Here is a 22,100-nt window from a genome sequence, read left to right as displayed (position 1 = left end):
CATGTGTTTATCAGCCAAGTTGGCACAATAAACCTTCACTAACTCAGTGGGGTTTTTTTTGGCCATAACTTCCACCATTCCATTTATCCAACCTCCTAAAATTCCGAGGTTAGTTCCCTTCAAGTGGTGTTATAGAGTTATCATTTCTATCAGTTCCCCCTTCCCCCTTTCCCCCCACTCTCTTCCTGATCCTCAACGAGTCATTAATCTCCTTACTATTTCTGAGAGGTTTATCTATCTTGAATTTCATGCATCTAAAGATCTTGATTTTACCAATGTATAAATGCAGGTATAGCAAGTTTAGTGAGGTGAAACTAAGTCCATAATAGTGGGAGGAGGAAATTTTAAAGACCTAGAAGATAGTGGTGAGTTTCCTCAGCATTCTCCTGTACCCTGGATATATTGTCCCTTCTGTACTTGCATCTTAAATGATGTGCTTGGGATCCTCCCACAGATCATCAGGAGAATACACAGTTTTGTACAAGAAATTTGGCACATTCTGTACAATGTCTTCACTTTGATGCCATCATTTCTACAAATTCTTCATAGTTTACTTGATCATCACCATCAATATCATTTAATCAACTTCTTCATATGTTAACTTCTCTCCAAGGTTTGTCATCACTGACGGAGTTCTGCTGCGTGAACAGAGCCCTTGGCCTCCTTATCGAGCACACAGAAGGCTTCTGGAATTTCTTCTTCATTGTCTGTGTCCTTCATTTTTCTTGCCATCATTGTTAGAAATTCCAGGAAGTCAATTGTGCCATGAGCATCAGCATCTACTTCATTAGTCGTGTCTCCTATTTCTGCTTCTGTGGCATTCTGCCCAAGAGACCTTTGTTCTTATCATTTCATCACCAGCCTTGTCAAATAGTGACAGATCAGCCATGCTGCAAGCGCAATAGGCCTCCAAGAAGTGTTCACACACCACTCAGCTCACTGGCTCACTCGGACTAATTCTGTTTCCCAACGACTCTTCCTTTCTCTTCGTTTCCAACTTTTGCATTCCAATAGCCAAAAATTATCAATGCATCTTGGATGAATGTTTGACCAATTTCTGACTAAAGTCATTGATAGAATTCTTTAATTTCTCTACCACTAGCTTTGTGGTTGGTGCATACGTTTGAATAATAATTGTATTGAATGGATTTCCTTGAAAGCAGGTAGATATAATCGGATCACAAACAGCGTTTGACTTCAGGACTGATTTTGCAATGTCCTTTTTGACAATGAATGCCATGTCATTCTGATTGATTGTATTATTCCCAGCATAGTAAGTCTTAAGATTTTCTGATTCAAAATGACCAATACTAGTCCATTTCAACACACTAACATCTAGGATATTGATCTTGCATTTCACTTTTTTATGAATTCCAATTTTACTATAGTCATACTTTGCACATTCTGTTACAATCAATAGCTGATTTTTTCAGCTGTTTCTCCTTATCTTGAGTCATGCCCATTAGCAAAGGAAGATTCAGAAATCTCCGCTCTCATAGACTTTACCTTGCTCACATCACCATAGTCAAATTCACGCAGAGAATCAACTGCTCCTTAGTCATATTTTAAGTGCCCTCTAACCTTACAGACCCCTCTTTTGGTACTATCTCCAACAATGTTCTCTTTCTATTCATTAGCCCTTAGTATCTAACAATGTTGCAAAGCGATGCAAAGGTTTACAACAACTCCTTTGAAGTGGGGAGTCCAGTACTATTCACTTTGGGTGACTCTGCTGGCATTTGAAATGGTAGTGACATACCTTTCAGCATTACAGCAACACAAAACCCACCATACTACAATAAATTGACAGACAAGTGGTGGAACAACACCATATGCAAGTGAAAACTGGACCATTCACTCTACTCTCTTTGACTTCAGGATCCAACATTGCTATTTGATGGAATCTGAGATAACATAGATTATACATCCAAAAATCCTTTATTTGAGTTTATTTGAGTGTAGTTGTAGGGCAAATAATCAGTGTCAAAATTCTTGCTCCTGGTAATATGGCACCCACAGTACTAAAGTCTCATGAGGGACATCTATTATGTTCTACAATAAAATACAATGATGGCTCCAAAATACATCCAAAGATTTATAAAAACCATAGTTACATGAATGGATTTTGGGCTCTCACTAGATCATAGTCCTAATAGAAGAACAATTAAAAAATCTTCCTGATGAGTAAATTATGCCTTCAGTGCTCAATGCTTTCTTGTTATAATCAAATATCATCTTAAATGATGACTAGTTTCAAACACATGCCTAATCCAGGGCAAGGGGTCTTTTTCATTTAATTCTATTTCCTTAGCTTAAATTTTTCTCTGGAGTTAAAACACCATGGTTGCTAAAACCCTGTGCATATGAACGACCCTTACCTAGCCCGGCATAAAGTTGAAGGAATTCCTTTTCTGGACAAGACCAGAGAAAACTCCGTTCCTTCCCTTGGGGCTGTGGCTCACAGCGTGTAGGAGGAAACACTGACGCACTGGACACCTGAAATGGAAAAGGAACCAGCAAGGAATGAAATAGTTGTGGTACACAAAGGCACATTTTGGTTATTATTAGAAAAGACAAGAATATGCAACAATTTTCTTGCAAAAGTAGCAGAAATTTAGAGAAGTTAGGCAAGCATAACAGAATAATTTGTTGTTACTGAATTTTTTTCATCACCTATAAACACAGACCATAATGACATGCTTGCTGTTTTTTCCCTATGGCAAAAGTCATATTTATAAAATTATGCTTAAAATATAGATAATTAGTGAAAATATATCCATACTTCTACCAGTTAAGGGCAACATTTTCCTGCAAGAAGAACTATTTTTGGTTTCTGAACATGTTTTTGACCAAAATGTGTGGGTTGATGACCTCAGATGAGATCATTGACCCCTCCGTAATAAAACGGCTCTGCACTTCCGACTCCACAGTAGCTAACAACAATAACAAACATGCCTGTAGTTACTTAGCAAGGTCATTTCAACAAACAACAGATCCTTAGTGTCTTACACGCTTTGACACTCAGTAATCCTTTTCTAGATCCTCTGTGCTTTATGGACCAACACTCAGAACTCTTTGAGGGTGTTATTGGCACCCTTTGAAAGGTCACCTTCTAGAAATTTCTTCTTTGGGGAGTATCAAGTCTGTTTTCCTCTCCTCTGCTGAGTACTGAGTATCATCTGATTTCTCTTCTGGCCTAACTTACAAAAAGATGCTTCTTTCCTCCTGATCTCTCTCTCTCTTTCTCTCTCTCTCTCTCTCTCTCTCTCTCTCTCTCACACACACACACACACACACACACACACACACACACACACGTAATGGAAAGGATCTTTAGTTGAATTCTTGGATGAAAGCTAACCTGTAGTTTTCTGGAGTTGTAATCCTCAGCGCCTAGCTGGTGAGCAGCCTTCCTTCCTTCCTGCTGCATGGACTTCATAAACAACAGGTCACATTTACAGCAATCAATAAGATGATATGTGGAAGAGTCAGCTGTACAGTGTTCTCAAAATTAATCTTTAGTACCTTTGCTACAAGGCTGCCTGGAGGTGCAACAATAGTTACAGACTTGGCTAACACCAAGGTTGGTGGTTTGAAACTATTCAACAGGTCTGAGGGAAGCCCTGGAGATCTTCTCCCATGGAGATTAAACTCTTCAAAACATGAAACAAAACAAAAAACCCACTGCCATTGAGTTAATTCCCCCCATAGAAAACCATTTGGGGAAGTTCTATGCTGTCATATAGACTCATTGTGCGTTCAATTTCAGTTTCCTGTTAGGTGCCATCAAGTTGCTTCTGACACATAGCAGTCCTTTGTACAATACAATGAAACACTGCCAGGTCCTGTTCCATGTTCACAATTACATACAAGCTTTTCTTGGCTTGACACCATGCAGCATTCCCTTTTTCTGTTCAATTGCCTCTTGGTCCACGTACAGGTTCCTCATGCGAGCAATAAAGTGTTCTCAATGTGATCCATAGTTGGTTGTGGTCCACACACTCAGATGCCTTTGTGTAGTCCATAAAACACAAGCAAGCATCTTTCTGGCGTTCTATGCTCTCATTCAAGGCTCACTTCTATCCTCTGTGCCAAGCCCTCTTCTGTATCTGGCTTAGGTTTCTCACAGCTCCAACTGTTGTTGGATAATCTTTAGCAAAATTCTACTTGCATGCTATTTTAATGATATTGTTCAAAAAATTCTGCATTCTGTTGTGTCACACTTCATTGAAATGGGGACAAATATGGATGACTTCCCCTTTGTTATTTCTAATTTTATTAATTTATAAACTTACCTTTGTTTTCTCTTTTAATCTACTTCTTTTGGTTATCTTGCTCCTGCATTACTAATTTCTCAAGGTAGATTAGGTAACTGATGGTACCACTTTGTGTTAGGCCAGGTTGACTAGAGAAACAAATCCTGTTACACTCATATGTGTCAGAAAGAGTTTTATATCAAGAAAACATCCCAGCTCAGTCCAACTCAAGTCCATATGTCTGGTACTAGACCATAAATCCCTCTGCGACTACACAATCACATGCAATGATGCAGAATGCAGGAAGACCACAGGTTGGTGGGTGCAAAGTTGTGTGGATCCAGTGGCAGTGGTAACGTCACAGGGCTCTGGCAGTAATCAGGGTCAGCCAGCAAGAAGGTGAAGGCAGTGAGAGAGAGAAGTTAGCCTCTACAGAGGTCTATTTAGGTAGTACCTCTAAGTGAGGCCATTGGCTGGGACTTGATTGACAGCCTAAATCCACCCCTACTCTTTTATATATCTTCAAGTTGAAATGAAATTATGTAACTACCACAAACTATTTTTTCTAATATCCTTTCTGAATGCTATAATTTTATTTATGTTTTCCTTTTAATTAGTTAAAGGGAAGCACTAATTAATGCTATTAATTGCTAATCTACCAATTGAAATTTGTTTCTCTCTATTTCAGTTATATGGTTTTCTTCCTTTGTGTATGTTGGCACTCTATAATAAGATGCTTTAGTATTGCTATGTCTTGCTGATGAATTGATTTTTTTATTACTTTGAATTGTATTTCTTCTTCTTCTTCTTGATAAAATTCATTGTCCTGGAGTCTACTTTATCTGATATTAATATATTCAATGTGGGATTCTTTTGATTAGTGTTTGTATAGGTATATATTTTTTCTTCTTTTTACCTGTGTCTTTATATTGAATGTATGTTTCTTACAGACAGCACGTACCTGAGCCTCCCTTCTTTCTCCATTTGACATTCTTAACATATGTGTGTTTATTCATTTTTTGTGTGTTTAAATCTACCATTTTAGTTATTTATTTCAGTTTGTCTCATCTGTTTTGTTTCTATTCTTTCTGTTTCTGGCTTCTTTTACATTGATTTAAGTGATTTGTGTATTCCATTTTATTTCTGAGATTTGTTTTCTATGAGGCATTGGTGGTTCAATTGTGAGAAGTCTTACCATCCAGGTAGAAGACACAGGTTCAATTCCTGACCGATGCACTTCACATATAACTACCATGTGTCTGTCAGTGGCAAATTGCATGTTGTTATGATGTTGAATCCATTTTCTGGAAAATTTGCAGACTAGGAAGAAAGGTCTGATGAACCACTTACAAAGAGCACCCAGTGAAAACTATGGTATATGGATCATAGTGGTTCAATTCACAACCGACGTTGGGGATGACTCCAGACTAGGCAGCATTTTGCTCCTATTTGCACGTGGTCTATAGGAGTCATTGCTGACCGGACAGCAGGTGCAACACAACAACAACACAGGTTTACTAACTATACCCCTCTTTCTTTCTGTCTTTCATTTGTTCTTTTGTTAGTTCATTCACTTTTTTCTTATAGATGCACTTGGAGTTTACATTATGAAGCATTAATTGTCTTCACATAATATTAAACAGTTCACATATCATTTATGGATCTTACAAAAGCATATTCCTATCCTTTACTACTATTATTTGAACTATTCTTCTTGCAGATTTTATATCTGTATGTTATAATCCCTACCTTACATTGTTAGTATAGTTTTAAATTTGATTAATTATCATTTATTCATGGAACTTAAACCTTACAAAATATTTTAGATATACCTATTCACATTTTTTTCTGTTCTTTTCTTTTTTTTTTAAACATTTTATTAGGGGCTCATACAACTGTTATCCCAATCCATACACACATCAATTGTGTAAAGCGCATTTGTACATCGTTTCTCAAAACATTTTCTCTTCATTTAAATTTTCTGTTCTTTTCTATGCATCCAAGTTTTCTTCTAAAATTAAGTTTATTCCACTAAAGAGTTTTCTTTATCACTTTCTGTACAAATAGGCATTCAATGCATTCTTTCAACTTTTTGTGTCTAACAATGTCCCAGACTAAGGATTCTATTTGCACATGGAAAGGAAGCTTTTACTGCATAGTATTTAATCACCTAAGAAAGAAAGAGAAGGTATGAAATCCCTGACCTGCTAGGGTACAGTGCAGAGTGGCAGGACTACTGAATGGGACAGTGTCCCATGGGCCCTGGGAACTATCAGTGGGCAGAGGCCAGAGCAATGGCAGTAATGGGTTTACTTCTGGATCTAGTTTTTGTGCATATGGTATCTTGTTCTATTGAGTTATGGATCTAACTCTTTCCCGCTACCCCAGAGTCCTGCATGTTGTAGTTATATAAATAAGTCTTGGTATTGGGTAAACTGATTCCTCCCTATTTTCTTTTTTAACCAAATTTGTTTTAGCTATTCTCATTTTTTCTGTTTCTTATACATTTGAGAATAATCTTGTCTACATCTATAGAAAATGATTCTGGGATTTTAATAGAAACTGCCTTAAAACTGGGCATTAATTTTGGGTAGAATTGATATCTTTATTTTGTTGAGTTTTGCTATCTATGGGGACAATTTTATTTCCATTTATTTAGAATTTATTTTGTGTCCTCCTCAGCATTTATTATTTTCAGCATACAAATCCTATATATGTTTCATCAGATTCACTTTCTTGCATCATTATAAATGGTATTGTCTTTTTAAGTTTGATGTCCACTTATCCATTGTTAGTATATAGAAATATACTTGATTTTATTGTGCATTTATTTTGTATCCTGAAGCATTGCTGAATCCAAATGTTAGTTTTAGGAGTGTTTATTTTTTTATATTAAATACTTTTATTGGGGGCTCTTACATCTCTTATCACCATCCATACATTCATCCAGTGTGTCAAGCACATTTGCACATATGCTGCCATCATCATTTTCAAAGCATTCTTTTTCCACTTGATTCCCTGATATTAGCTCCCCATTTCTTCCCTCTTCCTCCTTCACCCGCCCTCCCTCATGAACCCTTGATAAGTTTTAGATTATTATTTCCATATCTAACTAACATCATCCTCCATCGCCCTTCACCCACTTTTCCATTGTTCATCCCCCTGAGAGGGGGTTCTAGGTTGATCCTTGTGATCGGTTCCCCCTTTCTCCCCATAACCTCCCCAAATCCTCCTGGTATCTCTACTCTCCTTGTTTGCCCTGGGGGGTTTAGTCTACCCTGAATTCCTTGTGTTGTGGGCTCTTGTCTGTAGCAGTGTGTATGTTCTAGTCTTATCCAATTTGTAAGGTAGACTTGAGGTCATGATAATGGGGGGAAGGAAGCACCAAAGAATTAGAGGAAAAGTTGTGTGTTTCATCAGTGCTATACTGCACCCTGACTGGCTCATTTTTCCCTGTGCTCCCTTGGTAGGGGGATGTCCAATTGTCTACAGATGGGCATTGGGTCTCCACTCCACTACCTCCCACCCCCCATTCAACTTGGCTATGATTTTCTTCTGCGTCTTAGATGCCTGGTACCTGATCTCATCAACATCTCATGATCACACAGGCTGATGTGCTATGTTGCTTCTCAGCTAGATGGCTGCTTTTGTATCTTTAAGCCTTTAAGACCCCAGATGCTTTATCTTGTGATCGCCGGGCACCATTAGCTTTCTTCACCACATTTACTTATGCACCCATTTTATCTTCAGTGATCATGTCAGGTAGGCATGACAGAATGCCAGGTTGTTAGAACAAAGTGTTCTTGTGTTCTTGTGTTGAGGGAGTACTTGAGTCAAAGCCTAATGTCCATCTGCAACCTTTATTCTTAATATATAGATATGAGTACATAGTTCTATTCTCTATTTTTATATAGGTATTTACATAAGTACATGCCTGTATTTAGAACTCTATAAATGTCCTTTGCCTCCTGGGTCTTTCCTCTATTCCTTTTACTTTCCTCTTGTACCACCATCATGTTTAACCTTCATTCGGATTTAGTAATTCCTCGCTGCTACATTGCCCTTGATTAAGCCCCACACGCATCCTATGCCCTTCTCTCCATTGATTTTAGTTCACTTGTTGTTCCCTTGTCCCTGGGTTGGTTTCCACCATCCCACTTCCTTTTCCCACCTCCCTTTCTCCCGTATCCCCACTGGAACCATTGGTCCCGTTCTTTTCATCTCCAAATTATTTATCCCATCTGTCTTATCTAGATAGACATGCAGATACATTAACATGTGCAAAAACTAGGCAAAACCAAATAAAACAACAAGGGAAGTCAAGACCAACATAATAAAACAACAACAAGAAAAAGAAAGCCACTGACAAAAATGGAAAGGCCTATAAATAGTTAAATGTCTGTTTTTTGGCCTTTATAAATGTTTTCCGGTCAAGTCTGATGGGGTGCTACACTCTGTCTCCAAAGTCTATTTTTGGTATTCCTGGGAATTTCATCACTTTTCTCCCCTTGCTGCTTTGTTGTACTGGTATACCCTTAGTGTTTTGCCCCAGCATGATGGGGTCACATTATGCACAATTCTGGCACTGTGTCTCCAGTATTGTACCTTGCAGTGCTATGGTTCAGTGAGGGATGTCGTGTCTCAGGGTGGGGCCAGCCCTATGGACCTCTCTGTGAGTTGTCTACTCCGAGCAGGACTATCATCCTTGGGGCTTAGTGGGTCAGGATGTCTTCCCCTCCCTCTCCATCGCTTTTTGTTTTTCCCTTGTGCTCTAATCAGATGCACCTCTCTCCTCAAGCTATAGCCCCAGTGCTGTTCTCTTCTGGGGTGGGCGGAGTGGGAGTGGTGGTGGGGTTTCCACATCGTTGGGATTGGGACAGGCCCTGAAAACCTCTTTATCGGTTCCCTGGTACATGCTGGTATGTTGTATTCACATCTTGGCACATCGGGTTAGAGCCTGGTCTCTCCCTCTCCTGTGGAGATATAAACAATACCCTCCCCTTGGGTGGGTTAGTGCTCTGCTCCCCTCCTACCCACGACTTTTTTCCCCTCTTCTCCCCCCCTCTTATTATTTGGCTGCCATATGTATCCCTGGATTGGGTTTGGCCCCTGCCATACTTGTGGATGTATGTATATAGTAGCTTTACCCTTATTCCGTTTTTCCTTTTTTTTTTTTTAAGCTTACCTAAGTAGGCTCAAGTTGTACTTGTCCTTTTGTGCTTGGCTTACTTCAGTTAGCATGATTTCCTCCAGTTCTTCCCATGCAGCAATATGCTTCATACGTTCATTGCTGCTTTTCAGTGATGCGTCGTATTCCAATGTATGTATGTACCACAGTATTTTGATCTATTCATCTGTTGATGGAAATTTGGGTTGTTTCCAACTCCTTGCAATAGTGAACTGTGCTTCGATGTACATTGGAGCACAGATATCTGGCCGTGGTTTGTTTCTTGCCTCTTCTGGGTATATGCCCAGTAGGGGGATTGCTGGGTCATATGGTAGCTCAATTTCCATCTGTTTTAGATGTCGCCAAATTGATTTCCACAATGGCTGTACATACCTACAGGTCCACCAGCCATGGACAACAGTTCTTATCTCACCAGAGTCCCCCCAACACTTGTTACTTTCTGATTTTTTGAATTGGGCTATCTTTGAGGGTGTTAGGTAGTATGTCAAAGTTGTTCTAATTTGCATTTCTCTTATGGCTAACAATCGAGAACATTTTCTTATATATTTATTGGCCACTTGGTTTTCTGCCTGTGTGAAACTTCTGTTCAGGTATTTTCTTTTGCCCACCATCTTAGTAGCTCTGGTGTGGGGTCCTGTGACTAGCTTTCAGAGGTCTACTTGAGTCTGGGATTATGACCTCTTTTGGACGTCAGCCTGGGGAAATCACTCCTTGCTGCCAGAGTAGAGCGCTGGTAGCTGCTTTGTCAGGATCCCACGAGCCCAGCCCAACGAACCTAGAGCATTTCAGTAGATCCTTGGTTCGCTTTGTGAGTGAAAATTTTAAAAAGCGGGGTTCAGACTCTAGTACCCTGACTCTAATTTTATGACTCTGCCTCCCAGTCTCTTTCACCTCATCTCCCAATTTTCTGGTCTGGCAGCTAGAGCTTTGTGCATTTAAATCTAACTGGACCCCATCTTCTTCCATATTCCTAAACTTCAGGAATTTTTCTTTTTGTAGATTCTTTGTTATTTCCTACATATAAAATTATATAATCTGTAAGTAAGATTATAACTTCGTACTTTTAACTTCTATGATTCCTTCCTTCATCACCTTTTCCCTCTCCTTCTCCACTCCCCTCCTTACCTATTTATTCTCCTTATTTCTTTTCTCTTCCTCCTCCTTCTATCTGTATAAGTTTGCTTTCTTTCCATGCATAATTGCACAGAATAGCACTTCAAGTATTATGTTAAATATAAATAGTGCGTGTGGCCATTCTGTACTTGTTCCCAATATTAATGAAAAATTATTCATCCCTGCATGGCACAAATATTTAAGAGCTTTTCTGCTAAATGAAAGCTTAACTGTATTTTTTCCCTAAGATCATTTTATTGGGGGCTCTTATAGCTCTTATAACAATCCAGATGCTTAACTGTATATTCAACAGTTTTAATGACATATATTTCATGCACCACACAACTAAATTATTTAAATATATTAAAGGGCTGTGAAATCATTTCCACAATCAATTTCAGAACATTTAAAATATTTTCTTCATTCTTATATTCATTATTCACTCCCCATTTCACTCCCCAGTCACCCCTGCTATAATCTTAAGGAACTGTTAATATAGTTACTATCTTTATAAATTGACTTGTCCTGGATTTCACTAAAAGAAAATCATACAACATATAAACAAATCCCAACAACAACAAAGGAAAATAAAACGTGGGAAATCCTCAATCCAAAAGAAACTAGAAAATAATAAAAACGGAACAAATAAAAAGTGAGTCAAAAGGGAAAATAAATGGTAAGATGTTAAATTTTAACCTAAATATATATGTAGTCAGTTTGAAATCACCAGCTGCTCCACATGAGAAAGATGAAGCTTTCTACTCCCATAGAGTCTCAGAAAACCACAGAGGCAGTTCTACCGTGTTCCAAAGGTTGCTAAGAATCGGGATCAACCTTATGGCAATGCATTTGGTTTTATATCTGTAGTAACCTACTTTCTCATGCACTCTGTCTGAAGACAAGAATATTCACATCACTCCTTAATGGACCAATGGAATCTAATGGAGGCTTAATGCACAGGGGGGTTCTGCAAATGAATTTTGGGCTCTCTCTGTTGTGTAAGACTAGGTTGTCTATAGAAACAAAACCAGTGACACTCATATATCGAAAAGAAAGCACTTTATGCCAGGAAATAATGCTATATTAAGAAGCCACCTCAGCTCACTCCAAATCAAGTTCATGGATATGATGCTAGCCAGAACCCTCTCAGATCCATGTAGCTATAGGCTGATGATGCAGAAAAGTGAAGCAGGAAACAGGGAGATCACAGGCTGGTGGGTGCAGAGTTGCATGGATCAAAGGTTGGTGGAAACATGCCATGGTGCGGAAACTCTCTGGCTTGGCAGCCCCCAAGGGCCTATTCTTGGAGGCAGACACAAAATCTCTGAGATTAGGGAGTGTAAAATGCCAAAGAGAAAGAATCTATCACTGTTCCTCTTATTAAAAAAACACATCCCCAAGGAGAGATCACCAGACTAACACCTGCTTAACAAGACCCATTGACTTCCAAATCGTGACCTTGGGATAGCAATCATTGGCTTCTCATGTTAGAGCATTTCAGCCTTAAGTATTTTAGGATATTTTAATGATTTTTGGGGGGCTTGTGCAATTCTTATCACAATCCATACACCCATCCATTGTGTCAAGCACATTTGTACATTTGTTACCATCATCATTTTCAAAATAATTTGCTTTCTAATTGAGCTGTTGTATCACATTCTTATTTTCCTCTCCCTCCCTGGTCCTTCGTCCCTCATGAACTCTTCATAATTTATAAATTATTATTATTTTTTCATGTCTTACACTGACGGATGTCTCCCTTCACCCACTTTTCTTTTGTTCATCCCCCAGGGAGAGGGTTATATGTAGATCATTGTGATTGGTTTCCCCTTTCTACTCCACCTTCCCCTTCCCCTCCTGGTATCGCTACTCTCATTATTGATCCTGAGGGGTTTATCTGTCCTGGATTCCCTGTGTTTCCAGCTCTTATCTGTACTAGTGTACATGCTCTGGTTTAGTTGGATTTGTAAGGTAGAATTGGGGTCATGATAGTGGGGGTCCTTGGGCAGGGGGAGGAAGCATTAAAGAACTAGAGGAAAGTTAGATGTTTCATTGGTGCTATACTGCACCCTGACTGGCTCATCTCCTCTTCTCAACCCTTCTGTAAAGGGATGTCCAGTTGCCTACAGATGGGCTTTGGGGCTCCACAACATACTCCCCCTGATTCACAATGATGTGTTTTTTGTTCTTTGATGCCTGATACCTGATCCTTTTGACACCTCATGCTCACAGAGGTTGGTGTGCTTCTTCCATGTGGGCTTTGTAGCTTCTGAGCTAGATGGCCGATTGTTTATCTTCAAGCCTTTAAGACCCCAGATGCTATATCTTTTGATAGCCGAGCACCATCAACTTTCTTCAACACATTTGCTTATGCACCTGCTTTGTCTTCAGCTATTGTGTTGGGAAAGTGAGCATCATGGAATGCCAGTTTAATAGAACAAAGTGTTCTTGCATTGAGGGAGTACTTGAGTAGATGCCCAATGTCCATCTGCTACCTTAATACTAAACCTATAAATATATGCACATAGATTGATTTCCCCATCGTCATATATAAATATATTTACACATGTACATACCTATATTTAGACCTCTATAAATGCCCTTTGCCTCCTAGTTCTTTCCTCTATTTCCTTTTACTTTCCTCTTGTCTCACTATCATGTTCAGCCTTCATTTGGATTTCAGTAATTCCTCTCGGTTACAATGCCCTTGATCAAACCCTACCAGGCCTCCTCCACCCTCCTAACCATCAATTTTGAATCACTTGTTGTTCTGTTGTCCCTGGGTTTGTTAACACCCATTTTCTTTCTTCCCCCTCCCCCTCTCCCATGTCTCCAGAATCATCAGTTCCATTGTTTTTTCCTTCAGATTGTTTGTCCTGCCTATCTTCTCTAGATAGACCTGCAGAGATAATAATAAGCACAAAAACAAGACAGAGAAAATACAATGCAAACAAAACAACAATAAAAAAAAACAAAACCAATGACACAAAAAAGAGAAAAACCTGTAAGCAGTTCAAGGTCTGTTTGGTGACCTTCTGGAGTGTTTTCTGACCCAGTCTGATGGGGTGCCGCTCCCTGGCCCCAAAGTCTATTTTTGGTATTCTGTGGGGACTTCGTTGCTCTGTTCTCCTTGGTGTTCTGTTGCACACCTTTAGTGTTTCGCCTGTGTGGTGGGGCCAGATTGGGCACAATTTCCACAGTGTGTCTCCAGGGTTGTTCCCGTAGCACTATGGGTCAGTGAGGGACATTGTGTCTTATAGTGGGGCTTGTCCTATGGTCTTTTCTGTGCTTTGGCTGATTTGAGTGGGAATATCATCCTCAGGGCTTGGTGGGCCAGGGTGTGGCCCACTCTCTCTTCCTCTCCCTTCATTTGCTCCTGTGTTCTCTGATCAGACATGTCCCTCTCCCTGAGCTGTAGCTTCAGTGCTGTCTGCTGAATTGAATTCTTCTGCAGGGAGGGGGGAATATCTACGTAGTTGGGATTGGGGGTGGCTCCTAAAACCTCTCTATTGTTTCTTTAGGGCTAATTTAACACTATTCTTATCATATGTGCCAGGGATCTTTATTGAATATCTAGAGTGTTCAATGATGTCTCGACTCTGTCTGACTTCAACTCAACTCTCAGTTCATAGATTGCAGTAGTACTTTTTATTTCTTGCTTGGACTTAGGAAATTTTACCTTATGTATGGGAACCTTAATATTTAATGAAGAACTCAAAACAACACCAATATAGATTTCTGGAACTCTTAATGTGTCATCTTTCTCTCTAGTGTTCTACCTCTCACATTTTTACTATCTCAGCTTTTTAGAGTTCTGAGATGGATGCATTGTGCAGAGTTTCCACCTGCAGTTCTGAAAGTACCTCTGTCGAGAAAGTCATGTTGATTGTATGGCTTAATTCATTTCTTTCTCTGCATTTGACTCAAAGTTCTGCGCTGTGTTTTCCAATGTCTGAAAACACTTGTTACATTATGTTTTAATTTCCTAGTTGTTTACAGTAGCAGGGTAATTTCACTCATATTCAGAAGTGGGATGCTTTTAAAATATTTTAATTTGTTCAGAACAAGTAATTCCTTCTTCAATTTCTTTTAATTATTTTGGGAACTGGAATTTTTTGGTATCATTTTATTGGGGTTCATACAGCTCTTATCACAATCCATACATATATCCATTGTGTTAAGCACATTTGTACATATGTTGCCATCATCATTTTCAAAACATTTTCTTTGTACTTGAGCCCTTGATATCAGCTCCTCATTTTTTTCTCCCTCCCTCCCTCATGAACCCTTAATAATTTATAAATTATTATTATGACTTTTTCATGACTTACACTAACCTATGTCTCTCTTCACTTACTTTTCTGTTGTCCGTTCCCCTGGGAGAATGTTATATATAGATCATTGTGATTGGTTCCTCCTTTATCCCCCTCCCTTCCCCTTGCCCTCCTGGTATCGCTACTCTCATTATTGGTGCTGAGGAGTGTATTGGTCCCGGTTTTCAGCTCTTATCTATACTAGTGTACATGCTCCAGTCTACCCCAATTTGTAAGGTAGAACTGGAGCCATGTTAGTGGGGGGTGGGTAGGGAGAAAGCATTAAAGAACTAGAGGAAAGTTGTGTGTTTCATTGGTGTTATACTGCACCCTGGTTGGCTCATCTCTTCCTTGTGACCCTTCTGTAAGGGGATGCCCAATTGTCTACAGATGGGCTTTCAGTCTCCATACCACACTCTCCCTCATTCATATTGATATGATTTTTTGTTCTGGGTCTGTGATGCCTGATTCCTGATGGGAACTGGAATTTGTTTATACACAAAATACTTGGGATCTGTTAATGTGATGTGTAAAGATAATTCCTCCTATTCTTACCATCATCATAGACTTTCCCTAAGATTGTACAACATTTCTTGCATTTTTTTTTTTTAGTTTATGGCTTCATTGTAAGGCAAACTATCCAGTTGTTCTTCCCTCTGTTTCAGAGGGATAAAATCATACATTTGAGGAGCATTGCAACACCTAATATGGCTCAATAGACCCCAGACAAATTTGGACTCTTTCTTTGTCTCTCCCCAATCTCTGAGTTTCAGTTACATGCACACATGAACACGTGCATATATATTTATTGAATAAGGGACTTTTATAACATGTCATACCTAACAAGATAAATTATACTTTATTACCAGATGTATCAAAATAAGAATTCCATAAAAACTTCACTTAGAATATGCAGTGAATGTTATACAGCTTGTAATGATGAAACGAATATTTCAATCATATGATAAGATTTTGATATTTATCCGAAGGACATTTGAGCTAAAATGTTTTAAATTGATAGGTTTCTGAGTGGGAAAGATCTGTTTTCATGAACCCTCTCAAAAAACATTTCACCCAATGCTGAATTCCTCAGATCAAATTGGATACTCTCGGCATAATTTAACATTCCAGAAATGGATGCCAAAGGGGGTGCGTTACCTTTTTTATTCCCCTTATCCTGCCTCTTTGCATTTTCTATGATGGGTACTTAAGCTGGATTTTTTACAGTGCACATTTTCAATGTACTTTATCATTGACAGAATAGCTGGTAACTAATGATATTTTGGCTGGCAAGCTAAGATAAGTTTCGAAGAAGACCTTAAGTCTTAGTAGTACAGAGTAAAATAACTATGGCGTCCTTGGGTGGTACTGATGGTTAACACAATTGGTTGATAACCAGAAGATTGGCAGTTTAAGTCCCCCCCAGAGATACCTTGGAAGTGGGGGAATCTATTTTTTGAAAGATTACAGGCATTGAAACCCTTATGAGCCACAGTTTACTTAGAAACATCAGAGTTACCGAGTATTGGGAATTGATTCAATGGAAACTGATAATCTCAAGGTGAGTGCAACAATTGTAAAAATAAAATGCTCTATGAATTTCTGAGGTTAAGATCATTTAACATGTGAACCTGGAAGTTAATGTACTGTCAATATTTGGGTTAATCACATCTTCTGATATGACATTTTCCAGAAAAAGATGATTGGGAAATCCATGAAACCATGCAACTCTTAATTATTTACAAGGAGAACAGCATCAGAGAAATTGAAAATTTCACTCACATTTACATCAGTATGATTCCCACCCCCCCACCTCACCCCTTAATTTATAAGAAACTAACACTGTGTTTGGAGAATTTCTGCTGGTAATGAAATACAGAATGTCATGAGATAGCTGATGAGATATTCTTCTGAGTTATTTTCTCAAATAAACAAAGGTTGTTGTTGATTCCATTAAAGCAACTTTGCTTGTAGGACAACAACTAGTATATGTTTTATCTCCATGAACATCTGGTTGTAATTGCACCCATAAATTTTCACAGGAGGGGAAAACTTGAAGGGCTTCAAAATGAATCTAGTTCATACTAGAATCCAAAGTCAATGGGTAAGAAGTGTCTATCGACTATTGAAATAATTAACCTGGTAAACAAGCCAAGGGAATGGAAAACAAGGAAGCTGATAGACCTGTAATGTTTTGTTACAATGCTCTCACCATAAACAGTAGTAGTAATAATTCTTTGACACCTCTAATTAGATATAAGGTCTTACTAGATCTTTGCTATTGATTTCTTATTGTTGTTAGTTGCAATGTAGTTGATCTTAACTTATGGAAATGTCATATGAGCCTTTTTTAAAAAGCCATTAGAACTTTTGAGAAGCTTCCCAACAGACCTGTCTTTTGAGGTTATTCTTTTTGCTTGTTTGTTTGGAGATTATTCTTAATGCTTTATTTTCCTTCACATCTTCCATCTTACTTAACAGCAACTCCTGTTGTCGCTTCTCTCAAATATAGATGTCCACTTCTTTTCACTTTCCTAGCTACCATCCTGCCTAAAACAGGCATCGCTTGTCTAAAGAATTGTCTTGCAATCTTTAGATTTAATTTTATTGTCTATCTTTGCAACTTTAAGCAAAATTCTGGTTCTGGGAGAAAACTTTGAGCCTCTATTTCTAGGATCTTCAAGTTATCCTTTTATTATAAGTTTCCATAATAAAACAAGTGCATATTGGGCTCATGCTAAGTTTCCAGCTAGAGCTGTATGTATTCCCAGAGCCGTATAGACTATAGCCATCATGAACAGTACTTACTGTATGTACTTGAGTATAGGCTGACTTGAATATCAGCTGAGGCATCTAATTTTACCACAAAAACAGCACAAAAATGTGCTGAGAAACTCGGGTTATACACAAGTATATACGGTAAGTTTCCCTGGACCACCTAAAATGAATTAATTTGAACCATGTTACTCCAGATATCTCTGGTCTTCTCTCTTAGAGTATTTTGTGTTTCCTTTAAGGGATTATTTTGGAGTCTCCCAAAACCCTATCTTTGGACCTCTTCTATAATTTTATATGTTCTTACTCCCTTGGTGATCTCATACTTCCTCCGGAGTTAAAGACAATCCAAATGCTGACAGCTCCATAGTTTATGTCTGGGGAGTATATCCTTCCAGCTTTAGGAAGTTTCTCTCCCTAAAGTATTAGAGTAAGAAATTATGTGATCCAATGAAACCTTAATGGATCAACTCAGACTTCTCCCATGAAGTCAAAGTACATTCAACTGCTTATTTAGATGTCCAATGGCAACTCACTGCCACAAGGTTGGTTACAACTTTTAATGACCCTATATAAGTTTTCTGAGGCCACAATTTTTTTATGGGGGCAGATAGTCTCTTCTTTATTTCACAGAGGGATTCGGTTTTGAATTGTCAATGTTGCAGTTCAACACTTACTCAACAACAACACCAAGGCTCATTGGGGGTCCAATAGGCCTCTCAAATACATTGTATACCAAACTGAGCTCCTGGGGTTATCACCAAATCAACTCTTCCTGAGTCTCAGCAAATAATACCTCCATCTTGGGACAAAAATGTTGAAGTTATTTTGACTCTTCTTTTTCCTGCAATCCATATTCAATCTTTCACTAAGCACTCTTCTCGTTACCTCCAAATGTATCCAGAATCTGATCACTTATCATCATCATTACTAACCCCTCATCCACCTAATCTCTTACTTGGTTTTGTAATAGCCTCCTGGAGTCCCTGAATAATCGTTAACATGCGTTGGCTACAAAACCACATGCTTAAAATGCAAATAGTTAAGGTGTTCAATTGCTAAACCAAAAATTGGAAGTTCAAGCCCACCTAGTATCACCTCAAAAGAAAGATCTGGCAATCTGTTTGCTGGGGAGTGGAGGGGAGGAAGGGGGAACCGATTGCAATGATTGACACGTAACTACCACCACGCCATCCAGGGAAATGAACAACAGAAACCATGGGGAAAGGGAGACAGTGGTTGGTGTAAGATATGAAAGTAACAATTTATAATTTATCAAGGGGTCACAAGGGTGGGGTGGGGAGGGATAAAGGAGGAGCTTATACCAAAGGCTCACTAGAAAGTAAATGTCTAGAAAATAATGATGGCAACATATGTACAAAAATGCTTGATACAATTAATATATGGATTATTATGAGAGTGGGAAGAGCTCCCAATTAAAATTATCTTTTAATAATAATAAAATAATCCATGAATCCTAATTCTCCTCTGACCTGTACATGGATCTCCATGAGTTGGAAAGAACTCGACGGCAACTAGTTTGGTTTGGTAATCACCTCCCTGCTTCTGTCATTGCTCAATTTAACCTATTTTCAACAGAGTAACTAGAATAGTCCTTTAAATTCTGAAGTCAGAACATATTATCTTCTGTTCTAAACTGTCTCTGGACTTCCATTACACTCAGAGTCAAAGTCATCGTCATAATGGTCTAGAGGTGATACCGGCTGAGACCTCTGTTATACCTCTCATCTTATTGTCAAATACTTTTCCTCACTCACTCTGTTTCAGATATGCTAGTGTCCTTTCTGTTCTTTAGATAATCTCGGTTTTCCTTATTTAGAGATTTTCTGTCTCCATTTTGAGGTTTCTTTTTTTGTGCATGTGTGTAGAATGCTCCCTCATCTTCAGATATTTTCTAAAATGTCCCCTTCTTAATTAAAATTACTTAAAGTTGCAACATCCTTCAAGATTCCATATTTCCATGTTTTTATTTTTCTACATGGAAGTAATTACCCCTACCAAATATTTAAGGATTCATGGCTGTGTAGTGGTTAAGCATTGGGTTGCAATCAGCAAGGCTGGCAGTTCTACTCCTGGGCTTTCTATTGCTATAAACCGTTACAGTATTGGAAATCCCCAGAGTCACTATGAGTCAGCATTATGGCAATGCGTTTTTGTTTTTTATCCTGGGTGATGTAGTGGGTTGAGTTTTGGGTTGCTAACTAAAAAGATCTGTAGTTTAAACTCACCAACTACTCTCTGAGAAAGATGAGATGGTCCATTTCTGCAAAAAGTAAATATTTATTGAATGAACAACATAGGGCCCATAATCCTACATACTTTATCAATGTGCCTCTTCAAGGATTCTTAAAGGGTTAAACATATTTAACCACTTTGGACTTCTCTTGTGTGTGTCCCCCCATTCCCCTTCTCTGTTTCTTTTATTTCCCTTATTTCTTCTCCTCTTCTCTCTTCCTTCCTTTTTTCCATAACCTACTATCCCTAAGTGAGGTCAGTTGGAGGGTGTGGGTACCCTCCACATGTCTCATATTGTGTCTACTGAACTCTCTGTTCTTTCATTCCAATAAAATATGGGACATAGCTGATGGTGATGGTTACACATTTGGCTGCTAACTCCAAGGTCAGAGCCCAGCCAACACATGCTCCATGGTCCAAAGATGAGGCCTTCTACTTCTGTAAAGAGGTACAGTCTTGAAAACACACATGGGTTGCTATTAGTTGACATCAATTTGATAATGAGTCTGGTTTGGTGCTCACGCAGTGCTACAGTTCCATGGTTCGTGAGTAAGGGGACAGTCAGCTGAAGATCTTATCCCTCAATAGGTCATCACTTATAGTTTTTCAAAGTCTGATCAAAGGTAACTTTGAATGACTTAATTGACAGAGACAAAGGGGACCACCAAGATGGATGTAATAGCCTTCCATAGCCTAATCTTAGAAGTGACATATCTTTACATCTAAAATAATATTGGTCACAGAGATGAACCCTCAACCCATGTTGGACAGAACCAAACAAGGGTGTGAATACCGGGAGGTGGGGACCTTACAAGATGCTTAAAATGATCCAGATAGCATGTGTTTATTGTGAATACTTAAACTTTTCGCTATTACTGTTACCTTTCTCATTTTTTTTGTATATGCATTTTATTTTAACATTTAAAAATCACTTTCTTTTAGCAAAATATGGCTGGATTTAGTTCTTAACTGAATTGGAAAGCCTTCAATTTTCCAAAGGGGAGCTTATAGCATTTACATTAATTATTTCTTATTGATAATTCATTGTTATATTCTGTCAATTCCAACTCATAGAAACATTATATGACAGAGTATAATTGTTCCATAGGGTTTCTTAGCTAAAGTTAATATTTGAGTAGAGAAGGAAAATTCTTCCTATTTAAGTTTTCTAAGCATGTGCACATTTTGGATTCTATAAGCTCAGAAGTCCTGTTTAGGGACACTACTAGGAGGGCCACAACAAGAATCCCTTTTGGCTCTATGCTACAGCTACTATTTAGACATGTTGGTTTTCTTCTGTGTACAGATTGAAAGACAAGAAGTGGGGGCATCAATCATCTTAGGTAAAGGACCAAGATCAGAAGAAGGAGACAAGACTGCTGGCACAGGGAGGAACAGAATGGCATCTGGGTGATTTTACTGGGCAGCTCCTGCCAATCCTTTGCCTAATTGTGATGGTAAATGGACAAATATAGAAAAGCATATGAGAAGAACATGATGACCCAGGTCTTAGATTGCTCAGATGAAGATCTTGGTCAGGCCACCAGATAGGCAAGTGGTTCTCAACTTTCCTAATGCTGCGACCCTTTAATATAGTTCCTCATGTTGTGGTGACCCCCAACCATAAAATTAGTTTCATTACAACTTTATAACTGTAATTTTGCCACTGTTATGAATTCTAATGTAAATATCTGACATGCAGGATGTATTTTCATGGTTACAAATTGAACATAATTAAAGCACATTGATTAATCACAAAACAAATGTAATTATATATTGTGAAATATTTATTTCTAATTACAAATAAGTGAAATTTTGTCTTGAAGCATGGTGTAGCATGGTAACAGTCTTCACACCAGGTACTTGTATGTGGGCGTAACTGCAAGTGGGCAGACTCACCTGGAGATGGAACGAGGGGCGGTGTCTTGGTTCCTAAGACGATCGGAAATATGTGTTTTCCAATGGTCTTAGGTGACCCCTGAGAAAGGGTCATTCGACCCCCAAAGGGGTCATGACCCACAGGTTGAGAACCGCCGCTGTAACTGTTTAAGGGAGTAGGAAGCTCATTCTTTCTCCCACAGAGTTGCTGGAGTTCTCAACCTGCCGTCCATGTGGATTTCAGCCCATGGAAACCACTACACCATCAGGCTCCTGACAACGTCAACAAGGCTCCACTCATTTAACGCAGAGGGTCAGCAG

The 22,100-nt window shown here is 38.7% G+C and overlaps 1 pseudogene; it reads right to left on the bottom strand.

Annotated features, from left to right (window-relative positions):
• Positions 1-512: 512 nt before the first annotated feature.
• Positions 513-22,100, bottom strand: part of LOC105978366 — a 47,598-nt pseudogene continuing 26,010 nt past the window's right edge.

The sequence above is a fragment of the Echinops telfairi genome, unplaced genomic scaffold, assembly GCF_000313985.2.
Source record: "Echinops telfairi isolate 266 unplaced genomic scaffold, ASM31398v2 ScPeMD7_7424;HRSCAF=8462, whole genome shotgun sequence".
Classification (NCBI taxonomy): domain Eukaryota; kingdom Metazoa; phylum Chordata; class Mammalia; order Afrosoricida; family Tenrecidae; genus Echinops; species Echinops telfairi.
Note: the sequence above shows the minus strand (reverse complement) of the source record. Positions and strands in the feature narration are given on the sequence as shown.